The 26,244-nt window shown below is 35.5% G+C and overlaps 1 pseudogene across 1 annotated transcript; it reads right to left on the bottom strand.

The window, feature by feature from the left end:
* Positions 1-7,375: 7,375 nt before the first annotated feature.
* Positions 7,376-9,893, bottom strand: LOC306652720 (asparagine--tRNA ligase, cytoplasmic-like; annotated as a pseudogene). The gene has a single exon. The product of its transcript is annotated as an asparagine--tRNA ligase, cytoplasmic-like (transcript).
* Between the last annotated feature and the right edge of the window lie 16,351 nt (positions 9,894-26,244).

Below are 26,244 nucleotides of genomic sequence, written 5' to 3'. Positions count from 1 at the left end.
ATGGCTTCAGCAATTTGACCAGACTCCTTGGGAGATAGAAACAGGCAAATGCAGGTTGTGATGGCTCATAAGGTCTGGGGTCCCAGAATCGAAACATCGTTGCAAAAAGGCAAATGTCATCATCCATATTCTATCTTCTACTGCTCATGTTTCCAGTTTTTACTCTCAAGGTTTATTACATAGGGATTAGGGGCTAAAGTCATATCCTTGATCCTTCATTCATTTTTTTGCAATCAATTTCACTAAAGAAAACGTAACAATTGTTTACCAGTTCTCCTGTGACATAAGCCATACATGGGAACTCTCCACTAATTAAAGGGGAAGGAGCAGGCATTGGTCAGCTAGGTTGTGAAGGTCACGGTGTTTCGAGGCTCTGGTAGGAGAAGTCAGTTGATTGCACTCCCCAGAATGTTTGTAAAGCCTTGGGCAACATGAACTTTAATGAGTTTCTTCAGTAACATTGCACCTGCACCCTACATTCCAGTTGATGTCATAGAGGAGTGGATTGAGAACACGGAAGCATCCCGGTTCCCATGGCAACCAGAGAACTTTCAGCTGGTGTCCACTTCCAAACCACATTCAAGACATGCAGTGGGTCATGAGTGCAGGTACGAGGAGAAATGAAGGGAGCTGGTGCCAGGTTCTTGCGTTTTTGAAGAAATGATTCTATCCTTGTTGCCCCGGGTAATGAGGAAACAGGCTGTGAGCCATAAATCCCCTCATATCCAGGCAGGACAATGAATCCCATTGAAGTGTGAGAGCTTGCAATTCCACCCAGGTACACGAGGTGCGCAGTGCTCCCTTGGCAACACTGTTTTGACTGGCATGCAGCTCATTTGCCTCCTGATGCAGGCTATTAGCCCCCACCAATTCAGTGCAACAGGCTGGGACAGAGGGGTGCTTAGGGCAAAAGGATCAACAATCACAGCACTGGCAGAATGGATTTGCCCACCGAACCCACTCCTCCAGGACTGGGACAAGCTCGGTTTTCTTCAGATTCAGGATACTAGCCTAGGGGCCTACCAGCCTCATGGAGAGGTGGGTGATGACTGCTCAGCTCAGTAGAGCATTCAGTTCTCCGTAGTTTAGGTGAACCTTGATATGGGACACATCGTTTTCCATCTGTCTGGCTTTTCCTACTGACCTACGAAGTGTGGACAGGAGACTGATGGAAACTGGGATGTCCATGTTCCATGTCAATGTGAGTGGCTCCTCTTGTGGCTCATAAAGAGAGGAGGGAGTCATTACCCTGCCTGGTGGAAGGAGGGTAGGATGAACATGACATGAAAGGAGAATTGTTCTATTCTCACTCCAAATGCCAGTCCCTTTCTCTTTGCTCCTGATTTAATACTGGGCTGCATCCTGAAAGTAAACTGCTGGGATTTTTCCAGGATCACATAAAACCATTTCGAGATGCAGAGATGACTTGCCAATCTGTATTCACAAAATTGTTTTTCTTCATGAGAAAAAAATACCTCTCTGTCACCACGGTCAGTAGGATATTACCAGTAAAATTCTAACCAGCTCTAGTTTGGAGCAGACCACAGATGGGGGATCAATTATCAGCCTGGTGATGGCATGATGGACACAGTTTCACAGGGCATAACACCAGACTTGAACATAAATTGTGCTGAAAGTGGAATGGTTCACAGCCTCCAAGCTGAATATTGAAAGGAGGAGAACATGGATATTGTGGGTACAGAAAAGATGAAGGATGTTGATGCTGGAACACAACTACAGAGAAATCACTCGATGCAATTCACCAAGCATCATGGTCAACCCTCAAAATGCACAACATATGTTCAAGGTCTCCATATACTACAAAATCAGGAAGTAGTTATTGTCCACTCATTCTCCATGCAACCATGAATGCCGACCATCATTCCCCTTTTTAGAACAACGATGAACTTGCAATTTCCTGTCTCTTTTCTCTTGCTCTCAAGAGACAGCGGAATATATGAATGTTGATTCCTATTTTTTCTGGCAAAGAACACATGAGCACAGGCATTTCTAACTTCACAGCACCTTCTCCCACAATCTACAATTTAAGCCAAGTGATCCTGGGCTATGCAACACTAATCCAGGCACTGATTCATTTGTGGACGTCCATCAATATTTACCAAAGGTTACAAAAAGTATCCAATGCTGTTGACACTGGAGTTCTACTAATATAGAGTGACTGGGATATAAAAGGCCTGTGAAACTCCTGAATGCCTTCAATACAGGCTAACATGGATTCAGACCCAAATCCTAACTTTACTCACCAAGAAATCACATGCAAGCCTCTGCAAAGCAATAGTGTGAGAGGAGTTACAAGAAAAACTGCATCTGTCTTTCGTGTTCACATCCTGGCTTAACTTTAGACCATGTGGTACAGCTGGAAAGTGTTCTTACATGAAAGCCCTTCACTGGCAGAGAATATGCCAGTGGGTCCACGAAGCCTGGAGAATGCCAGGCACAATTGTGGTTGTTATTTTGAATTTCTTGAAAACATGCACAATGTGCAGCTGAGGAATGTGCAGAAATATTATTCATATTAGCATAATAATGAGAGACCTGTGATCTCTATCCTAAGGAGTGTAGAGATTCTTCATGGAACAAGTAGTCTGAAGAAATGCAGGTGACTCTTGACCAATGCTCTCTTGGATCACAGTAGCCTGCTGAAATCTGTTGGTGGATTTGGGTAGCATGAGAAATTGGTGCTGTTTCAGAGTGTTGATTCCATTTGTGAGGAGAAGAGAAATTAAAAGGAAAAGAGCGGATGGAAGTTTGGGAGGCTCAGATTAGGTTTCCTTTGGTATTTCCAGAATCACACAGTACTGGGAACTCGATCCCGGGCCTGAAGCCTGCAAGGAAGGCACTCTCCCAGATGGGCTACATGGCCAGCACTGGAATGGTTCCTCTGAGATACAACACATGATCACCTACAGTCTTAATTAGTGAAATTTTATGCAGAAAAGCAAACATGTCCAAGCAAAACAATGACTAAGGAATTCATAATTCTCCTGTCCAAAACAATCCAGTATGGATCCTTTTTGCTTATCAATACACAAGCCTAGCCCTGTGTCCTAAGGGAAAGATATTTCCCTTCTTCATGAAGGATGAAAATAGTTTATATGTAGTGATTTCTGTTACAACTTTTGTTTTCTGCTTTGGCTTTGCTTTCACAGTCCTTCTCTTGTGATCCTGAATCTTTGGCTGGTGATGGAAGGATTTTCAAATACTGTGAACCACAGAGCCTGTGGTGAAGACTGGCAGACCTCCACGATCTCACAGCATGCATTCCTCCTTCCACCAGTTCATGGGGTCTTTCAAGAAACTCCAATTGCAAAGACCCCACAGTGTTATTTGAGGAAGCCTTGGCTCCCTCATGGCAATGCCCAGAAATGGAAGCAGATTTAGTAATTTGTTCATTTGTCTAATTTATCTACATTTCTGCTTATAGAACATGCAAGTTGTAAGGTTTAAGTCAGCCAGCGTTTATTATCTTATTTCTCTTTGTCAGTTAAAAAACAAGTTAAGAGTAGGAAGAATATCAGAAAGATGGAAGGTTGTAGAGAGGGTATTGTTGACACTACAGAGAAGTAATGTTTGAATATCTGTCCATCAGAAAGGAAACAAATCCCATAAGAAGGGCATGCAGAATTTCGGAATGATTGGCAGCTTAGGCTGGTACTCAATTCCATACCTCATTAATGCTTGAAATAATCAATATAGACTAGTACAATAATTAGATTATCACCTCAGTTACTCTCTTATTACTGTGTCCTTTTAAATACCCAGGAAAATACATATCTGAAAGTTTATTTTTATTTTATACCTAATTCACTGATCATTTTTTGGGGTATCTACTTTTAAAATTTTCAAAAAACTTTTTAGTTGCAGATGAGCACAATGCCTTTATTGTTTTATTTTTAATATGGTGCTAAGGAGTGATCCCAAGTGCCTCACATGTGCTGGGAGCACACATTATCACTGAGCCATAATCACAATTCTGGTGTTTTTTTAATTCATATTTGATTTGACTTTTGCCACATGCTGTTTTTAAACAACAATTCAAATTTTTTGAAAATTTTTGTGGCTACCAGGATTGAAATCAGGGACACTGGACCACTGAGTCACATCCCCAGCCCTATTTTATATTTTATTTAGAAACAGGGTTGCCCCAAATTGCTTAGTATCTTGCTTTTGCTTAGATTGACTTTGAACTCACCATCCTCCTGCATCAGCATTACAGGTGTGTGCCACTACACCCAGCTAAACATAAAAATTTTATTGTTTCATTAGATAATTTTATTTTCTAAAGTTTCTGAGCATTTTTTCTAGTGCTTGCATTCTTTCTTGCCATGGCAGATTATTTCCTAATGTGTTTCATGAATTTTGGAAATATGTACTCATGCAGTTTATATCTGTAGGTAATGTATGTAGCCTTACCTGTTTGGGTGTGACCCTCAGAATGGTGTGCTGCAGTCAGCTCACACTAAAAATTAAATTTTAAATTTAAATTCTTAAATTTTCAGCAATTTTGCCTGTTAAACATGGCTATTGTTATTTTTTAATTATATGAAATTATAATTAAGATAAGTTCAAAAACTAAAGTAATGAATATGCAAGAGTCATTATTTCTGATTGTTCTAGTGCTTTTTACTATTATTATCTCTGTGATAAGAGGTACTTTTGTGATATATTTATTACAGAGTACCATGTAGTGGTGCGCTACTGCATGTTCTTCCCATTGTTACACATTTAGTGTCCTGTTGGTAGCATGAAGTCTGCTATGGAGGAAATCAAAACACTACAGGTCAGGGCTTTGAGTTAATGTTTTGATCTCTTAACTGCACACATAAAAACTCAACTATAAAAGATGGTAATGCTCTAGTTTTTGTATGTTGGTTGTCTATATATTACCTGCAATGATAATTAATTACATAGTAGGATAAAATAAATATTTGTTAAGTTAAATATTGTCTCATTTTCTGATACAGATATTGTTCACAAATGTCTAAATATGGGATCAGATATTGAGAGTGACCAAGCTCCTGGGAAGTCATCTGATGAATTTCAGTCATGTGCAGTTGTTTGTCACAGAAATCATAAACATAGATGGATCTCAATGGAGGTAACACTGTAAAAGTATATAAATATACCTTTGTTATGTGTGTTTTTGTATATAAACACACACACACACACTTGCACACACATACACACACCTATCAAGCAAATAAAGCAATTTGAAAATTTTCATGAAGGTAAATGACACCTGTAAGAGAGCTGTTATAATTATACTAATGAGTTGTATCCTGAATATTTCCTTTCTCCTAATTACTATTCCAAGGCAAGTATGCATTAATCATAGTATTCTATACTCTACAGAATATTCATTTTTTTCCCTGTTCAGGAAAAGTGATTTTTTTAAATTCCAGAAATCTAGACTGACATCATTGTAGAGGGCATTAGCAAAGTCCTCTTTTAAAAAAATGTGATTTCAGTTATATCTCTTTGAGATTCATTTTGATACTTCAAATTCAGATGTTTTTTGCTTAACATATGTAAGCACTTGGGAAATATTGGTTCATTCAGCATTCCTAGAAAAGGTAACAGTTTTCCAAAATAGTTTTACTCATTTCTATTTCCAACATCAATGTATGATTGTTCTGATTGGTCTTCTTGCCCATTTTTGAGGCTTTTTCTTTTTTAATTTTAACTTTTCTGGTAAAATAGTGGTCTCATTGTGGTTTTATTTTGCATTTTATTTTCTAAGTTGAACATTTTTAAATATGTTTGTTGGTCATTTAGGTATCCTCTTTTGTAAATTAATTGCCCAAATCTCTTATCTATTTTCTACTGTTTTTTCTACCTTTTCCTTACTGATTTATAGGAATTATTTACATTCTACATAGAGGAACTTTGTCAGCTTTATATCTTATAAACATCTTCTAGAATGTATCAGTTGTAATTGAAAGGACAGCTTTTCCTGGCGCACTTTGATATTTGTCATAAGTTCAGATGATTGCATATTGTCTTTGGATGACTAGAGTCCTTTACTAGAGATACATATAAAGTGTTGTATGAATAAAATGGGCAAAAAATAAGTTTTCTGCAAATCACAATTCTTCAGAGAAGGAAGCACTTGAGGTGGTCCTTGAAAGATGAGTAGAAATTTGTCAATTTGAACATAAATCTATGAACGAGAAGCATTTGAAATTTTATGTAATAAACCCAGAGATAGGAATGTGTATGTTATATTAAGGAAATTTTAACAGATAAGAAGGGTCAATATGTAATAATTTATTTTAAAAATAGGTTTTGAAAGGATAGGATGAACCAGATTATAAAAAGCATGAGATATCAAGTCAAAGAGTCTGAACATCTCATGTAATAAAAAGTGTTTATTTAAACAAGGACTGATATGATCACACTTTTCTTTCAAATAAGAGTTTCAGGAAAAATAGAGACAATGAACTAGAGGAAGAGACAGACAAAAAGCATGTAAATGAATTAGGAACTTATTCAAAATTGTAGATAGTGTGGCCATCATATGGAAATAAATAATAGTACACAGACTGTAGAGGTCATGCTGAGAGAAAGTAGACAGAACATGTTACCCAGTTGAACTTTGTGTCTAAGGGAGAAACTTAATGATTACTTCTGAGGTTCTTACAGTTATTTATCTCCTTTCCATATATTATATCATGGGATATGTTTTATTCACAAAATCTTCTGTTTTGATTAGATATTCTAAAGTGTATAATTACTTTATTCTGTATACACTCTGAACACATTGACAAAGTGTAAACAACTTGATTTTGGTACATGTCTGTGATTATCATAGTTTTGCACATCACTGCTTACAATAATTTAAAATATGTTTTTTCACTTTATTTTTTTCTGGTCAAAAGTTTTCTTTGGCTCTCAATTTTTATAAAAGATTTGTACTGAGATGAATTCTGAATTATGTTTGTTCTGATTGGAAGGGAAATAATGATTTAATAGCATATAATAACTTTTTTGGGGGGTTATCAAACCCAGGATCTCCAGAATAATAAGTAGGTGCTCTACCAATGAACTCTGTCCCCAACCCTTACCATACAGTTATTAAAGCTGTTATTTAAAAAGACTTTTCTCTTGTCATCTATGTGAAACCCTCATATGATTGTTTAGTAATTGGGGTTTTAGTAATTATTGTTGTCTGTTCCTATTCATTTCCGATACTTTTTGATTTTGAAATGGCTTATAAGTTTCAAATTAATCATCCCAGGTATATTTCGGTTTCTATCCATGTATTCCTTTTGTTATCATTTACATTACTAAGCAGATTTTTAAAAATATATTCAAAAATTATTCTTCAAAATGAAAAATCTTTTTTTTTGAGTTTTTAATGAGTGTTCATTTATTGATTGCTGGGAAAATACAGCCTATTGAGAATACACCACATGCATTTGAGGAAGAAATTAACTAAATCTGCTCTGAAGCCATTCAATAAGCCTGCTGTGAAGTGTGTAAGTAGCACAGACCAGCTCCAAGGACATGGCAGCTCTAAGGACATAGTTACTTACAGTTTTGTTAAGAGTTGACCTGCCAAATTCTTTTGGAACATATTTTTAATTATAAGAATCATCAGGAAAGAAGGAAGCTCGGTCTACCCCTTTACCTTACAATAATGCTGTAAGAGATGTTGTCATTCATTTAAATATCACCCCCTCCCCAACAATTATGCTCCCTTTAAATTTTAATTTAAAAATTCCATTTTTACAAATTCTTCCATATCAATTCATATGCCTCAAAATGAAAAGCAGCTGTGTGGATTCAGAAAAGATTTACTGATGCCAAACAATGTATTCATTGGATTCCAGGATCTACTCCTGTACTGCACTTTAACACTAGCAAATCTTTAAGCAACAATGTGATCTGCCCCCACAGATGTGTTTTAACTCAATGACACAATAAAATGATATAAATTAAAGAATTCCAGTTACATTTAAAAGTACCAAAAGATTAAGCTTTTGGGATACCTTAGACCTTAATTAAAAACTGTTTAATTATGTATGGCATATTTAACACAATTACTCTAACTGGATAAAATGTTGAAATGTATTCATAACTACAGAGTTACATGCCACATATTTCTCCAGACTTTGTAATGGATATTTTTTCTTAAAATGATATCAATGTCCCTTGATGTTCAAGTAATGTGGACTACATTTTATGGTTTTATGGCCGTGGGAATAAAAAAGGGAAAGCTATACCCAACGGAACAAACATGGGACAATTTGACTTTTTGTTTCTTTTTAATGAGGCAGACTGCTCCTTTTGCGACCATTCTTCACATTTCAGGAGGAATGAGTTACAGCTTACAGTGCTGGACAAATTGAGGGTACAAGCACACATCTCAGATGTGATACCTATTCAGAATCCAAGTCAAGAATCGTTCTAAGCCCAAGCCGTATCCCCCGTGAGGACATGTACCATATTTTCTCTGATCTGTATACCAGTAATAAGGAGTGGGGTCAATTCCTTCCCTTTTGTAACCTGCCAGTATTTCTTCACCATCTCAGATATGCATTGAGCCTCCGACAATCTCACCAACATTAGGCATCAACACATCGACAGATTCAGTAAGGCAGGAATCCTCTGGACATCGTTGCATATAGAAGGACTTGATCTCCACAGGAAATCGACACAGCAAGATTTGTTCATTAATGGTGTCTGTCATCAGTCTCTCAGGAGCTTCTGGGATATCTTCTCCAAATTCATAGGAAGTCCCATCTTCTTTCTTTATATTGTGTTATTTTAGCCATACAATAGCATCTGAGTAGTTCATTCATCAGGAAGGCTGTTTGGGAGATTTAAAGTTTGGGTTGAGGTCATACACTATGCTTGCTGCCGGTGATATTAAGACTCTATCTACCACATCACAAACCAAGTCTTCCAATCTCTTCAGGAGATCCTCAAAGGTCAGAAAAGGGCACTCAGCTTCCACGTGAGTATATTCAGCCAGGTGCCTTTGTGTTCTGGACTGTTTTGCTCTGTATGACTGTGCAATACAATAAACATCTCCCACGGATGGAAGGCAAGTCTCCAGGTACAACTGAGAGGACTGAGTCAAAAATGCCTCTTCCCCGAAATAGTCAATCTTGAAGAGTGTGGCGCCACCTTCTACCTGTGTCTGTACCAACGTTGGAGGAGTAACTTCACAGTACCCCCTTCAAAGAAGTGATCTCTGAAGCACCTGGTGACCACAGAATGTGCTTTTAGGATTTTGGACATATTTTCTCCTCGGATCATCATGTGTCTGTTGTTCAGCTGGACGTCAACATCAGATTCTTCATTGATTAAGTTATCAGCTCCTCCAGCAGGGGCCAGCCCCACAAGGTCCCAGAAGTCACAACTCAACTCATGGCCTCCTGGAGCCTGCTTGCCCTTTGGGGTACGATTTAGCATTCCATATACAGCAACACTACTCTCAGTAGACAAGATTACTCCATTGTAACACTGACACAACTCATCCGACAAGACACACTGAAGGTAACCTGTACCATCTCGCAATACCACAAACATTAAATTCTTTCCTTGCCTATGCAGCCTATGGACCCAGCTGAACACCTTTACTCTCTGGCCTCTATACCCTTCTAATGCATGAATCTTCACACATTGTGGCTCTGGAAGACTTGGATCACTTTTAATGGTAATCTTTTTTGCTTCTTCCAGGTTCTTTTCTCTTCGTAAATTATCTTCTGCCTCTTTCTTCTCCCGGGATTCACTCTTCATTTGCTCCCCATGCCACAATTTTTTAATGTTCTTCATCTGTGATTTAGAAATAATGACCCACCTCTCATTTTCTTTTTGTGAATCTACATAAATGGTAGGAAATGGTTCTTTTCCTACTGTCATAAAAGCCTAGCATCATCCTTGCAGTCGCCCTGGTCACCTCCAAGGACATGGTCTCAGCACTGCCGCCGCCTAGTCACGCCAACGTGTGCAGGCGGCTTCCTAAAAATCTTTACATTGTGTTTCTATTTGAAGGTGGGAAGTAGGCAAAAGAGTGGGTTAAGGGAAAAGGGATGGGAAAAGATAATTATTTTTCACAACAATTAGCATTCAAGTACACATAGATTCTGTATTCATTATGTATCTAAAATTAGATTTTTTTTTCCTCAGTGAAGTCTATTCTTCAATATAGAAATCTGAACCTTAGAGTTCATGTATAAAGATCAAGGCTGAGGTTAAGAATGAATGGAAAGCAGTTGGGTAAAAACAAATACTCTTCACATATATTGAGAGTTCAAGTTTCCATGCACAACTTACCCTTTGTCTTAGATGGGAATTAAGAAAATTAATCCTAGAATTCATTTTTGCTTGAGAGAGTGACAGGGAATGCTAATGGGATCTACTCTAAATCCATGGTCATCTACCTCAAGTGGACCCTCAGTTTTGTATATAGCACTGCCTTACTCTAAGCAAGGAGCTGATTTCTTCTACTTAATAGAAAAACCAAATGCTGTAATCGTGAAACTCCCCCATTTTCTGAATATCAATCATGAAAATCTGTCTGCACTTACCCTCTTCTTTTCAATTGTGTTGCCATTTTTTCCCATCTCATCTGCTCAGGGTTATTGAAATATCTGTTATACCTATAAACTCTTTTGTATTCAGTCTTCTTTTCTTAACTTCATCCTTCCCATTGACTTTCTATTTAATTAAACTGTTTTAATTTTAGATTAGCAGAGAAATTACAAAGGTAATACAGTGATTTCACCACATACCCAGTTATTCCTATTAGTAGAAGGTTACTTTAATACATTTTGTACAACTAAGGAACCAATATTGGTACATTACTATTTAGTAAACTCCATATTTTATTCAGCTTTCACTAGCTTTTTACTACCAACCATTTTTGTCCCAGAATCCCATCCAGGATACAATGTTATATTTAGTAACTGTGTCTCATATTAAAGATACTGGTTACTGGATTGGGAAGTATTATGTAATACATATGGCTCATAATAAATAAAGTTTTCTCTCAACACAGTTAAATATTAAACTAATGGGAAATGTTATATGCCAACAGTGACAATTCATCTGAGTTTTGTTGCATTTCCAATAGTGGCATACTCAGTACAAGTTTTATGACACTTTTAAGTGTAACATCAATAGAATAAAACTCTATATATGAGCATTTGTGTCATTATATTAAAATTAAATATTAGCACATTATAAGTGCTTATTTCTCCCCACTGTGTGGATTTCTCATTCCTATACAGATAATTTTTGTAAGAAAAAATTGTGAGTAAAATTGAGGTTTTCAGTCTCTTCTGTCCCCACATGTCAACAAGCAGAACACATTGTTGTCAAACAGAACAATTCAGTAATTCTCACAGGGAGGGAAATGGGTGTTTGAAGTAACCTTCTGCTGTCCACAGTGTTTTTCAATACATACTCACCTTTAACATGGCACCTGTAGAACCTCAGCATATTCTTCACTTGTTCTAAAGATAAACTGGAAATGCATCTCCACCATATTAATACAGTTTCATGACTGTGATGTATGAATTATGTTGCTAGAAACAAAGCTAGCTAGAGCTCTCTTGTTACACTTGCTACTGCTTACAAAGTACACTGAATTATAGGAGGAACCATTACAAGTTGTAACTTACCTTGTGTATGTATATTTCTAGTGTTCATGTGCTTTTGCTGTAAGAGCTATCAGAATAGGAATTTTCATGTCAAAATGTGAAGTATTTTCTTAGAACAATGAACTATCAGAAAAATGATTGTTTTTTAGTCTGGAAAGCAGAATTGAGGGAAATTTTATATTATATTAAAATACAAAGTTCACTGTACCTTTTTAAGCTATTATTTTTGTTTTCATGCAACTTTCAAAGGTTTAATTCAAAATAAGGTGCAACTCATTCTAGATTGTGAACTCATAAAAGTGGGGATCATGTTTGTCTTCTTCACTGTATGCTCAGCAACTAACGTGCTTGATAATTGTTGAATAAATGAGTATTGTCTTCTGTTCTCTGAATAATTTCCACTGGAGAGCATGTAAATAAGCTAGTGATTATATCTATTGTTAATCTTGTGTTCAGCAGATAAAAATGCAATCACATTTTTCTAAATATTCCATTTAAAATTTATTAATTATAGTAATTACTATTCAGGGTTTAAAATGTGGGAATATTGCAGTATGCTTTACTCTTTGAATTAAGATCTGATAGTTCATTAATGTAACTGCCTTTTGCTTGAATTCTTCACCTGCTTGCATTGGTGGGATTTAGTAGTGCTGTTTATATTAGAGACTGATTATTCAAATTTAACTTCATAATTGCAGTATAATAATTGTTTTTGTTTATATATGAATATATTTTAATGGGCACATAATTTTATACATTTATTTGGTATTTTGACATTTCAATACATGTATTAATGTGTGCTAATTAGATGAGATTAACTGGCATATCTATCACCTTAAATATTCACTATATCTCTGTGTTAGGAACATTAAAAATCCCCTCTACTAGCTGAAATACACAGTTGATTATTTCCAACCAGTTACTTCTAAAAAAAAGTTTCAGTATATTCTAATGTCATTAATTTTTATTCTCTGAAGAGTGGTTCTTAAGTCTTTCATGTATCCTTTTCAAGTTAATCCTTACACTGTATAGTCGTGTTTCATCTTTCAAACAATTAATTTATAGTCAATCACTTATATAACCTTTTTTTTCCCGCTGGCATAATCTTTAAAGCAAACTGCATTGCTTTTGTCATGATCACCACTAGACCAAAGTGTACTTCATATTAAGGGCATTCTAGTATTCCCTTAATATACAAAAATGAGTAACAAAATTTTCCTACTACTGAGAAGAAAAGGTTTCTAGGTCAGTCATGTCTTCTCCTGAACTTCTCTTTGTTATAGACAATGACTATATATACATTTTTTTCATGGATACTCATTATTTTGTTCATGTTGGCTTATGCTTGTTTTTACCATAGTGTTATTTTCCCTCAGTAAAAGATGACCTAAAATTTAAAATTTAAGTTGAAAGTGCAGTAGTTCCATGTTTGTAAGTTTAAACATCTGAAGACCACACATGTATAAGAAAATAATGTCATTTTATCATAGTTTCTTAACCTTGTAAAGTTTAATATAAAGTGAAAAATTATTGGAATCAGGCTATCATGTACCAGAGAGTGGGCTGTTGGCCACATTTTCCATACTGAAGTAAAAATCTTCATTGTTTTCTGGAAATTATTATATCTTATAGTTTTGCTTCATTATTCTGCACAACTATTGGTAGTAGAAAGAAAGAATTTAGTAAATAATAAATTACATACAAGACAGTACCTGGGTAGGCAGTATAATATGATTTTAAACTTCATTTTTCTAATATAATGTTTTTCATGAAAAGCATCATATACATAAGGCAAAAAGGTAACAATAAAAGCAACCAGAAGCAATTTTTCAGTCATGTAGTAGTATAGTACCTATGACTAGAGTTTTAGTTTTTGAGATTTGAATTAAGAACTTCTTAGGAGGTTTCAAGATGGCAGACTAGAGGGTGGCTGCATTTCATGTTGCTCCAGGACTCTGGATTCAAAAGAGGAGATATTGAGAGACTTGGGACCAACTCAAAGCAGCCGGGTGAGTCTCTCCCATTGGGGAGGCATCCCGGATGGGGTGGTAGTTCTGGAAGGCAGGGAACTTTGTGAAGTAGAGCTGCCTGGTGAGACACCCCTCCCCCACTGGAGCAGTGACCGCGGACAACTGGGAGCGTCGTAGAGGAGGCCGCTCATCACAGCGCTGGGACTCAGAGCAACCACTGGGGCTCCAGTGGCTGCCCAGGAGAGGAGCGGTGAGGAGAGCTGTGTGGACTCAGAACACCAGGGCCTGCATTGAGTAGGAGGAGGAGGAGCATGGCCGCTTGGATTTGGAGTGACTATACCAGAGCTACAGGCCGTTGCCAGAGGAGGAGCTGCATGGCAAGCTCTTTGGACTCAGACCACTTCTGAACACTGGGGCCTGCCCTGAGGAGTAGGAGGAGGAGGAGGAGGAGCGCGGCAGGTTGTTTGGACTCGCAGTGACTGCATTAGAGCTCCAGGCGGCTGCTCAGAGAAGGAGGTGATTGGTGAGTTGTTTGGACTTAAAGCGACCGCTCTGAACACATTGGGGCTGCCTGGAGGAGAAGCACGGTGGGTCACTTGGTCTCCAGTAGCCACACCAGAGCTCCAGGCAGCTGCCCAGAGGAGGCGTGCAGTGGGTCACGTGGATTCAGAGCCACTCAGAGAGACCACTCCTGAACACCCGGGGGGTTACCTGGAGGAGGAGAAGGAACAGGGTGGGTCACTTTGACTCACAGTGATTGCCCAGGGCTACGGGTGGTTGGTGGGAGGAGGAGGCATGCAGTGAGTTGCTTGGACTCCTAGTGACCGCACTGGAACACCAGGTGGCTGTCTGTAGGAAGAGGCGTGTGGCGGTTCTCTGGGACTCAGAGCGATTGTACGGGGCCCCAGGTGGCTGCTCAGAGGAGGGGCCGCATAGCCAGGCAATTAGGTGCAGACCAGGGTCCCAGGATCTAGGAGGCTTCTTGGTGGAAGAGTCGCACAGAGACATGCTTAGGGGTGGAGCGAAGGTTCCAGGACTGTGGGCAGATTCTCTGAGGAGGGGCAGCCTAAGGAGATACATCTGTGAAGGGTGAGGCTCACAGGCCCAGGAGGGAGGGCCAGGCCCCTTGGAAATTTGCAGAGGAAGGCAGCCCAGCCCAGGCAGTAGTTGTAAATTGAGGGGAATTTCTAGGAGGGCAACTGACCTGCAAGACCTCCCCACTGGTTGAGTCTTCCCTGCCAGGTGGTGTTTCCCCACAAGGATGGTAAAACCAGAGACACAGGCCCAAACAGGCCTTGCCTCAGCTCGCAGCCTAGTTCCCTTTTAGATGACCATTGCTCAACAAGTGCAGGCACCTCTGCCCACTAGCAGGGAATATACCCCACCTGAAGGCCACCACTCATAGGGAGGCAGCTTCCTTGTGGAGCACCGCATTATCAACTTCCTTCAAGACTCAGCCTACTGAAGGCTAAGAGGAGATATATATAGAAACCTTCAGAGACATTGTAAGTCAATAGAGGAAATCTGCAATAGCTCAGCGGTCCACTAATACCTGAACAATATGAGAAAACAAGGAAAGAAAATGCTGCAAACAAATCTAGATGTTACATCAATAAAACCCAATGACAGCATGGCAGAAGAAATGACAGAAAAGGAGTTCAGAATATACATAATTAAAATGATCAGGGAAGCAAATGATGAGATGAAAGAGCAAATGCAAGCACTGAATGATGAGATTAAAGAGCAAATGCAGGCATTGAGTGATTGCACCAATCAATGGTTAAAAGAGCAAATACAGGAAGCAAAAGATCATTTCAATAAAGAGTTAGATATATTGAAAAAAAAAAAAAACAAACAGAAATCCTTGACATGAAGGAAACAATAAACCAAATTAAGAACTCCATAGAAACATATCCGGTAGGATAGAACACCTGGAAGACAGAAACTCAGAAATTGAAGACAAAATATTCAACCTTGAAAACAAAGTTGAACAAACAGAGAAGATGGTAAGAAATCATGAACAGAATCTACAAGAACTATGGGATATCATGAAAAGGCCAATTTAAGAATTATTGGGATTGAGGAAGGCCTAGAGAAACAAACCAAAGGAATGAACAATCTATTCAATGAAATAATATCAGAAAATTTCCCAAATCTGAAGAATGAAATGGAAAATCAAGTTCAAGAGGCTTATTGGACTGCAAATACACAAAATTACAACAGACCCACACCAAGGCACATTTAATGAAAATACATAACATACAAAATAAAGACAGAATTTTAAAGGCTGTGAGAGAAAAGAACCAAATTACACTCAGGGGGAAAAATTCGGATATCAGCAGATTTTTCAATCCAGACCCTAAAAGCTACAAGGGCCTGGAACAACATTTTTCAAGCCCTGAAAGAAAATGGGTGCCAACCAAGAATCTTATACCCAGCAAAACTTACCTTTAAATTTGATGATGAAATAAAATCCTTCCATGATGAACAAAAGCTAAAAGAATTTACAAAAAGAAAGCCAGCATTACAGAACATTCTCAGCAAAATATTCCATGAAGAAGAGATGAAAAACAAAGAAGCAAGTCAGCAAAGGGAGGAATTATCCTAAAGGAATTGTCAAATAAAGGAGGAAACAAGTCATGTAAAATAAATTAATAAATATAATTTAAAAAATGAACTAAATGACCAGGAAACCACATCATATCTCAATAATAACCCTGAATGTCAATGGCCTGAATTCATCAATCAAAAGTCATAGACTGGCAGATTGGATTAAAAAGCGAGATCCAACAAAATGTTGCCTACAAAAGACTCACCTCATAGAAAAAGATATCCATAGACTAAAGGTGACAGGATGGGGAAAAATATACCATGCACATGGACTCAGCATAAAAGCTGGAGTATCCATGCTCATTTCAGATAATGTGGACTTCAAGCCAAAGTTAGTCAGAAGGGATAAAGAAGGTCATTTCATACTGCTTAAGGGAAGCATAAATCAGCAAGATATATATAACAATCATAAACATCTATGCCCCAAACAGTGGCTCATCCATGTATGTCAAACAAATCCTTCTCAATTTCAGAAACCAAATAGAAAATAACACAATAATACTAGGTGATTTTAACACACCTCTATCACCATTGGACAGATGTTCCAAACAAAAATTGAACAAAGAAACCATAGATCTCAATAACACAATCAATAATTTAGACTTAACGGACATTTATAGAATATACCATCCAACCAAGAGCAAATACACTTTCTTCTCAGCAGCACATGGATCCTTCTCTAAAATAAATCATATATTATGCCTCAAAGTTAATGTTAGCAAATACAAGGAGATAGAGACACTACCTTGTATTCTATTATATCATAATGCATTGAAGATAGAAATTACTGAAAGAGTAAAACACAGAAACTATTCCAACATCTGGAGATTAAACCATATGCTATTATATGATAAATGGATAACAGAAGATATTAGGAAGGAAATTAAAAAATTCTTAGAGGTAAATGAGAACAAAGAAACATCGTATCACAATCTCTGGGACACTATGAAAGCAGTACTTAGAGGGAAATTTATTTCATGGAGCACTTTTAATAAAAGAAGTAAAACTCAACAAATAAATGACCTAACACTACAGCTCAAAGCCCTAGAAAATGAAGAACAGACGAGCACCAAAAGTAGTAGAAGACAGGAAATAGTTAAACTCAGAGCTGAAATCAATGAAATTGAAACAAAAGAAAAAATTGACAAAATAAATAGTTGGTTCTTTGAAAAATAAACAAAATTGATAAACCTTTAGCAACATTAACAAAGACGAGAGAGAACACAAATCACTAAATTTCAGAATGAACAAGGAAATATCACAACAGACAAGATTGAAATACAAAACATAATTAGAAGCTATTTTGAAAATCTATACTCCCACAAAATAGAAAATTTTGAATACATCAACAAGTTTCTAGAGACATATGAATTGACTAAACTGAACGAGGAGGACATACACAATTTAAATAGACCAATTTCAAGTACTGAAATAGAAGAAGTCATCAAAAGCCTACCTTAAAAGAAAAGTCTGGGACCAGATGGGTTCTCAGCCGAGTTCTACAAAACCTTTAAAGAAGAGCTCATTCCAATACTTCTCAAAGTATTTCATAAAATAGAAGAGGAGGGAACCCTCCCAAACTCATTCTATGAAGCCAATATCACACTGATACCTAAACCAGACAGAGACTCATGAAGGAAAGAAAATTTCAGACCAATATCCTTAATGAATATCGATGCAAAAATTCTCAACAAAATTTTAGCAAATCGAATACAAAAACATATTAAAAAGATAGTGCACCATGATCAAGTGGGTTTCATCCCAGGGATGCAAGGTTGGTTCAACATCCGGAAATCAATAAATGTAATTCACCATATCAATAGACTTAAAGTCAAGAATCACATGATTATTTCAATAGATGCAGTAAAAGCATTTGATAAATACAGCACTCTTTCATGCTCAAAACGCTAGAGAAAAGAGGGATAGTGTGAACATTCCTTAACATTGTAAAGGACATTTATACTAAGCCCATGGCTAATATCATTCTAAATGGTGAAAAACTGAAAGCATTCCCCCTAAAAACTGGAATAAGGCAGGGATGCCCTCTTTCACCACTTCTATTCAACATCGTTCTTGAGACTCTAGCCAGAGCAATTAGACAAACCAAAGAAATTAAAGGGATATGAATTGGAAAAAAAAGAACTCAAACTATCCCTGTTCGCTGATGACATGATTATATATTTAGAGGAACCTGGAAATTCCACCAGAAAACTCTTAGAACTCATTAGTGGATTCAGTAAAGTAGCAGGTTACAAGATCAATGCTCATAAATCCAACACATATTTATACCTAAGTGATGAATCTTCAGAAGGAGAAATTAGGAAAACTACCCCATTCACAATAGCCTCAAAAAAAATAAAACACTTGGGAATCAATCTCACAAAAGAGGTGAAAGACCTGTACAATGAGAACTACAGAACACTAACGAAAGAAATTAAAGAACACCTTAGGAGATGGAAAGCTCTTCCATGTTTTTGGATAGGAAGAATTAATATTGTCAAAATGGCCATACCACCTAAAGTGCTATACAAATTCAATTCAATTCCAATTAAAATCCCAATGGTTTACTTTACAGAAATAAAGCAAGCAATTATGAAATTCATCTGGAAAAATAAGAAACCCAGAATAGCTAAAGCAATCCTTAGCAGGAAGAGTGAAACAGGGGGTATTGCAATACCAGATCTTCAACTCTACCTCAAAGCAATAGTAAAAAAAATGGCATGATGGGCTGGGGAGATAGCTCATTCTGAAAAAAAAAAAAAAAAAACTGTATGGTATTGGTACCAAAATAGAAAGGTAGATCAATGGTACAGAATATAGGACACGGACACAAACCCAAATAAATACAATTTTCTCATACTAGTAGACAAAGGTGGAGAAAAGATAGCCTTTTCAACAAATGGTGCTGAGAGAATTGGAATTCCATATGCAACAGAATGAAACTAAACCCATATCTCTCACCATGCATAAAACTAAACTCAAAATGGATTAAGGGCTTCGGAATCAGACCAGAGACCCTGCGTCTAATAGAAGAAAATGTAGGTCCAGATCTTCAACATGCTGGCTTACGATCAGATTTCCTTAACAGGACTCCCATAGAACAAGAAATAAAAGCAAGAATCAATAACTGGAATATATTCAAACTAAAAAGCTTTCTCTCAGCAAAGGAAACTATCAGCAATGCGAAGAAAGAGCCTACAGAGGGGGAGGAAATCTTTGCCAATCATACTTCAGATAGAGCACTAATCTCCAGAATCTATAAAGAACTCAAAAAACTCTACTCCAAGAATACAAATAATCCAGTCGACAAATGGGCTAAGGAAATGAATAGACAATTCACAGAAGATCGACAAGCAATCAACAAACATATTGAAAAATGTTCATCATCTCTAGTAATAAGAGAAATGCAAATCAAAACCACCCTAAGATTCCATCTCGCCCCAATTTGAATGGCAATTATCAAGAATACAAGCAGCAACAGGTGTTGGCGAGGATGTGGGGAGAAAGGTACACTCATACATTGCTGGTGGGCCTGCAAATTAGTGCAGCCACTCTGGAAAGCAGTGTGGAGATTCCTTAGAAAACTTGGAATGGACCCTCCATTTGACCCAGCTATCCCACTCCTTGGTCTATACCCAAAGGACTTAAAATCAGCATACTACAGAGATACAGCCACATCAATGTCCATAGCTGCTCAATTCACAATAGCCAGACTGTGGAACCAACCTAGATGTCCTTCAATTGATGAATGGATAAAGAAACTGTGGTATATATATACAATGGAATATTACTCAGCCATAAAGATCGATAAAATTATGGAATTTGCAGCAAATGGATGAAATTGGAGAATATTATGCTAAGTGAGATCAGCCAATCTCAAAAAGCCAAAGGACGAATGGTATCGCTAATAAGTGGATGATGACACATGATGGTGGGAGGGAAGTGTTAGTGTTAGGGTTTGAGATAGGGTTAGGGAGGGGGGCAAGTATGGAGGAAGGAAGGACTGTTTGGATGGAAAAGAGGTTTGGGAGGGATGGGGGAATGGAAAAAATAATAGAATGAATCAAACAACATTACTTTATGTAAATTTATGATTACACAAATGGTATGCCTTTATGCCATGTACAAACAGAGGAACAACATGTATCCCATTTGTTTACAATAAAAAAAAAAGAATTTCTTAGTTGGATCTGCAGTTTTCTACATCATTTTAACTTGGTGTATGTCATTGTAAGAAAAGGATAAAAGTGATTTTTTGTGGGACCTCCTCTACTTTTGGCTATTCAACTTTGGAAAGATTATTGTTTTGTCTAAAGTAGTAAGTGATGCCAAGTCTAATCATGAAGAATCAGTTTTATTTTATTTGACAACTCCAGAAAATTTGCAAATTTGATTCTCTAGGCTGGAGTACAATGTAATATTTTAATAATTTAATATGATTTATATACCTATTAAAACTGAAGTTATGCATTATTTCCTTTCACTAGCATTTTATTTAAAGATATTAGTATCTTCTAAGAAAGAAGTGAATCCTTTTTTAGAATATTATTGTATCTTCTATTGCAAAGGGATTTTAGAAAACAATTTTAAGGAAATTCTTTTTCTTGGCTTCAGTTTACTGTTGTATTTTTTTTTTAAATTTTGTTCTTTCAGTTCCTATTTTCCACCTGTCTATATTGTTTTTCCAATCTTTGATGTTAAGTTTGCTTATTTTTTTAAATTTTCTTTTTAAATATGTATTGGATATATTGTGGTTTTGTGACATATTTTGATATATTCCATCTACCTCATTTATTGACTCCTTAAAAAATAAGTAGTGAGTTTAAGGTTTAAAAGAAAGAGTTTAGGAACTCACTTTTAAACTTTTAAGGAGAGAAAAATGAGTCTTACATTACTGGATCTGTGTTTGCATGTTTCCTGATCTACAGTAGAATGTAAATTGGTTTTCTTTTTAATTTTATTATCATCAGAGAACCTGAAACTCATCTTTTTAGCATCTTTTTGGTTTCAAGGTTCCATAGAAATTTAAAGATTGGTCAGAAAATTATTTTGTATTATTATTATTTTTTTTTTTGGTGGTAGTGGGGATTGAACCCAGGGCCTTGTGTTTGCAAGGCAAGCACTCCACCAACTGAGCTATATCCCCAGCCCTGAAATTTTGTGATTTCATTAAAACAAAAATCAAATACTAATTTTATAAGATTCTCTAGTATCTTAAAATAAAATGGTAGTTTAAAATTTGGGTTCTTGTGTTTGTAAGGCAAGCACTCTACCAACTGAACCCAGTTCCCAGCCCTGCTCTTTTGTGATTTTGTTAAAAGAAAAATCAAAGTAATTTTATAAGATTCTTTAGTATCTTAAAATCTGTGGTAGTTTAAAATTTGGGTTCTTACAATAAAACAAAGCATTCACAGCAGACCATTATCCAATCAATGTGTAAGGTAGGTTGACTGTTTCAATCATGAATATTGATGCTTTCTACCCTTTCAATATTCAAACATCAAGTATATTTTGAAACATGAAAGATGTTCAACAATTTGACTGTAACCAACTGTTTCTATTCTTAAACACTGTAGAATTGGAGAGTTTTAGATGTTGAGGAAGAGATCAATTTTAAGAATAAATACTCAACTTATCATAGTTTTGCTTGCAGTCAGAAATTTGGCGTGGGAAATTGGAAAACTACATCAAATTAGAAAAACATGGAAAGGTAAATAAATTCTTATTTCAAAAATGTAAGACTTTCTTGTTCATCATCTAAGTGTATGGTTTTGCCAACCTGGAAAATTGTGAACAGTGATGTCTAAAGAATTATATCTTGCTCTGAAAAGGTAACAAAATTAGGAGGAATGAAGCTTTCAATACTTGAACGTATCCTATCAGTTTGAGAGGAAATGTGTAATTTTTAATAGGCTTAAAATCTTTTATTGAAACAGAAAATATTTTGCTTTCTTGGTAACACAATAGGCATCTGTTTGTTTAGCCTCCTAGCAGTCTCCTGTCTGTGCTGTCATGGGAAATTGCATGAGTTAAAATTTCTTAAAAATAACTTTAGAAATAAAAATATTTCATTGAAGGGTAAGAAATTCGTAAAATATGCTTTTTATTTAACTTGTCACTATCTGTAATGCTACTGACTCAGAAACATTCTATCTTCCACAGTAATAAAGTGCAAGAAAATAATAAGTAAAAAGTAATAAATAAACAGTAAGTAATAAGAAAGGGTAGAAGTAATAGAAAATAAACAGCAGGAATGAAAATAATAGACTTAGTTGACAGGGAATCTCTTTTCTTTTTTAAACAACTAATGTGAAAAGATTTTGAAAAGTTTGGAAACCTGGGTAAAACTTTTTTGATTTAACAGTATAATGATTTTTTCATTTAATGTGCTCAGTGTCAATCTTCATACACCATTACAGGGAATGCACCTTTGATTTTAATACTATTGATCCAAATCTTAATTTGAAATAAAGCAGCAAACATAAATTAAATTCTTGTTTTATACTTTTGAGACACTTTTAACCTTACAAAAACCTGAAAGTTGTGGATATGTAACTGAAAGTCATACTTGCTATAAGAAAGTCTAATACTGGACATTGTGGAGTTTCTTTGCAAGATGGAATTGAGCATGTTTACAAATCAGAAATTCAGGTAGGTCTCTTTATTGTTCTTCATTGTTACCCTCTGTATGGCACTCTTGACTTTTTCTTCCAAAATATGTTTTATAGGGCACATATGCAGCAGTTTATAAAGGAAGAAATAAACTGACAGATAATTTGGTGGCATTAAAAGAGCTCTGTTTGGAAAATGAAGACTGCACACCCAGTACAGCAAAGAGAAGGTATATTTATTTAGACTATTTTAAAACCAAAGCTATATAAGAGTAATTTTAATAAATAAAATCAGATAGAAATAAGAGGTGACCAGAAGATATAATTAGATCTTCAAAAATTATTTCCAAAAGTAACATATTCAGTGGAAAGAAATTAATTTTCTTAATGTATAGTGAAATACTATGAAAACATTAAAAGTACTGAAATGGATAAATATCTGATAGAGAAATTATATATAGTGGAACATGGGACACATGGTAATTGTAAATTAGCTGCACATATTAAATATAAGAAATAAATGCACTGTATATAAACATGTCATTATACCATTTATTTAAAAAGTGAATTATTCAAAATTGGTTTGAATCAGGCTTGGTGGTAAATGCCTTTAATCCCAGTGTCTCAGGATGCTGAGGCAGGTGGCAGGCTTGAAGCCAGTCTCAAATTGAGGTCTAAATAGTTGCAAAGTATTTTATTTTTTGTTAAAATCACATTTAATGTTTTCCAAATGTAAATTTAACAGGAATATATTGAAAGGTACTGGTGTTTCCCACTGTAACCCCAATGTAACCCACCAGGAGTATAATAAAGTAGTGACTTTAGAGTTTTCAAAACACATAAATATGTGGTATCTGAGGCATTATCCTTAAATGATATAAATTTTTTACTATTCTAAAACAGTTGCTTTTCTACTTACCATAGCTTATGCTAATAGCAAATTATATCTTGATATGTGTAAGACTAATTTTTATTTGTTTGCTTTTGTAGCTGTTTCTCTACCAAATTCTATGTGGGTTAACTTATTACTACAGAAGAATGGAGTTGCATTGAGACTTGAAACCACAGAACCTTCTAATTAATAAAAAAGAGGAATTAAAGCTAGCAGATCTTGGTATGGAATGATTAAATATTTATCAATACTTCCAGGTGATTAGGTATAAAAAAAAAAACATTGTCACAATGTGTTATCACTTTCATGTGAGTTTGGAAATTTTCTCTGAGCCCACTGAACAATATTTGACAGAAATTTGTGGGTGGTTTATGTTCATTGTTAGCAACAAATATTTAAGAAGTGTGGGTTCCCAGGTGTGGCCCATGGAACCCTGGTTTCTGATACCATTTAAGGGGTTGTCCAGAGGTATAAAATATATTAGCAGAAGTGCGCTAAATGATATTTGCTTTTTTCCCTTTATTAATATTTGCACTGTTGATTCAGAAGCAATAAGGATAAAACTTCTGTTTCCTGGTATAATTCAAGCAGTGCCACCAAAGTATATCATGGTATTCTTCACCACTGAGAAAAAAAGTCTCAGTTACACTTAAAATATTTTGCAAAGCAGCAAAATGCATTAATTTTATTAAATTTCCTTCTTGAGTAAATGACTAGTATTTTTGTGTTGTGTATATATAATGAAATATGAATTATATAAAAAAAACACATGGACTGCACACAGAAATACTATAGTTATCTCAAGGAAAAATTTTTGGGTGATTGCCTACAAGCTGAACTAACTGCACTTTTTTTGTTGTTGTTGTTGTTGTTGCTTTTTTTTTTTTTTTTTTTTTTTTTTTTTTTTTTACTTTTCAAGGAATATCATTTTTACTAGAATAAATGACCAACAGACAAACTGGGGCTATTCAGAATTAGATATTTGGCAGATTTTTCTTGAAAGTGTATGAAGTAAGCTTGTCACTTCAAGGAAATCAACTGCAGGTATTCCATGCCAATAATAAAATTAAGATTTTCAAATACAAATTAGATTCTGAAAATTTAGATCTGCTACTTTAAGCTTAATATCTTCCCACTACTTAGATACTTTTCTGATGAATCAGTGGTGATATTAACAAATAAAGGTTTTCCTTTTCTCATTTTGATGAAATTATATAAAAATTTTAATCTAGAACTCAAGAACAAATATGTCTCCAGTTATCACCACCTCATGTTATAGAATTATGTTGGTAAAATGTTCATTTAAAGTGCAAGATAGACTAGTGAATTTTAATGTAAGTATTAATAGTTTATTGATACAGTTTTAGTTACAATATAACCTTTGAGAAAACACTTAATCTATTTCTAATATATCAAAGAACACTATCCAAAATTAGAAAATACTTTTTAAAAGTTTATCCTCTTTTCAAACATCATATCTGTGAGATTTTATTTTCTTCTTATAGCTATATATATTATGGTACATTGTGACATGGAGTAAAGCAACATATCACAACAGACAGAAAGCAAAAGCAAATATAGAATACAGCTATCTTCTATCAAAATAAACTCCAAACACATTTACTGAAATGTTAATAATTCCATTCTTAACTAATTTTCTTGGAAAAAAATTCTCATAAAAATGTTATTTGTGCTAACATGAGAGGTGTTTTTAATGTACAACTAAATTCTTAAATTTTTTTCATTTAATGGCAAACACCAGCACTAATAAATATAAGAAAAAATATTTGGGGTTTTTAATCAATTTTGAGAACTTAAAATAAGTCCCAAGACCCAAGAATTTAAAAACCGCCTCTGAAAATGGGTCCCTTATATGCTTGCAACCATGACTGCATTTATTATGTGCTTGATAATTTCATTGGTAATTCTTTACTTATATCATTTTAGGTAATCTGATTTTAAGGGACTTGAAAGTAAGACAAAATTAGATGTCCTTTTTGTTTTAAGAAAATTGTTTCTACTAGAAGGAGAAAGAAATTTGTAGAGTAGCTTTGAAATTTTTGTTACTCTCAGAATGCTTTCATAGAACTTAGTCTTAAAAAAAACATGCAGTTTTTCGAAATTGCATTTTTAATTATTACAATACATTCATATTTGGGAAATTTCACTAAATTTTATAAGTATGAGTTTTTCAGGTTATTTCCCAGTAATGGATTAAAAATTTCCTTTTTAAATGGTGAATTTGTCTTTGGCAATTTGTATACTTCTTCTCACTTACTATTTTGCTATTTGTTTTAAGCATAAATTCCTATTTATATTTCCTTTCTTAAAAAGAAAATGAGTGGGCCACCTATGTTTAAACAAAAAATTACAAGTTATTTACATAAGTTTGCACAGATTATACAGTCTCTTCTTGAACATAGTTTATTTTATTATTTCCCTTCTCTCTTTGTCAAACTGCCTTTACTGCTCTTTGATATAACTGCAAAATCAATGGGTGTGACAGACAAACCATGCATGAGTATTCA

The sequence above is a fragment of the Sciurus vulgaris genome (assembly GCF_902686455.1).
Source record: "Sciurus vulgaris genome assembly, contig: HiC_scaffold_535_arrow_ctg1, whole genome shotgun sequence".
NCBI classification, from domain to species: Eukaryota; Metazoa; Chordata; class Mammalia; order Rodentia; family Sciuridae; genus Sciurus; species Sciurus vulgaris.
This window is presented reverse-complemented; position numbering and strand designations above follow the sequence as displayed.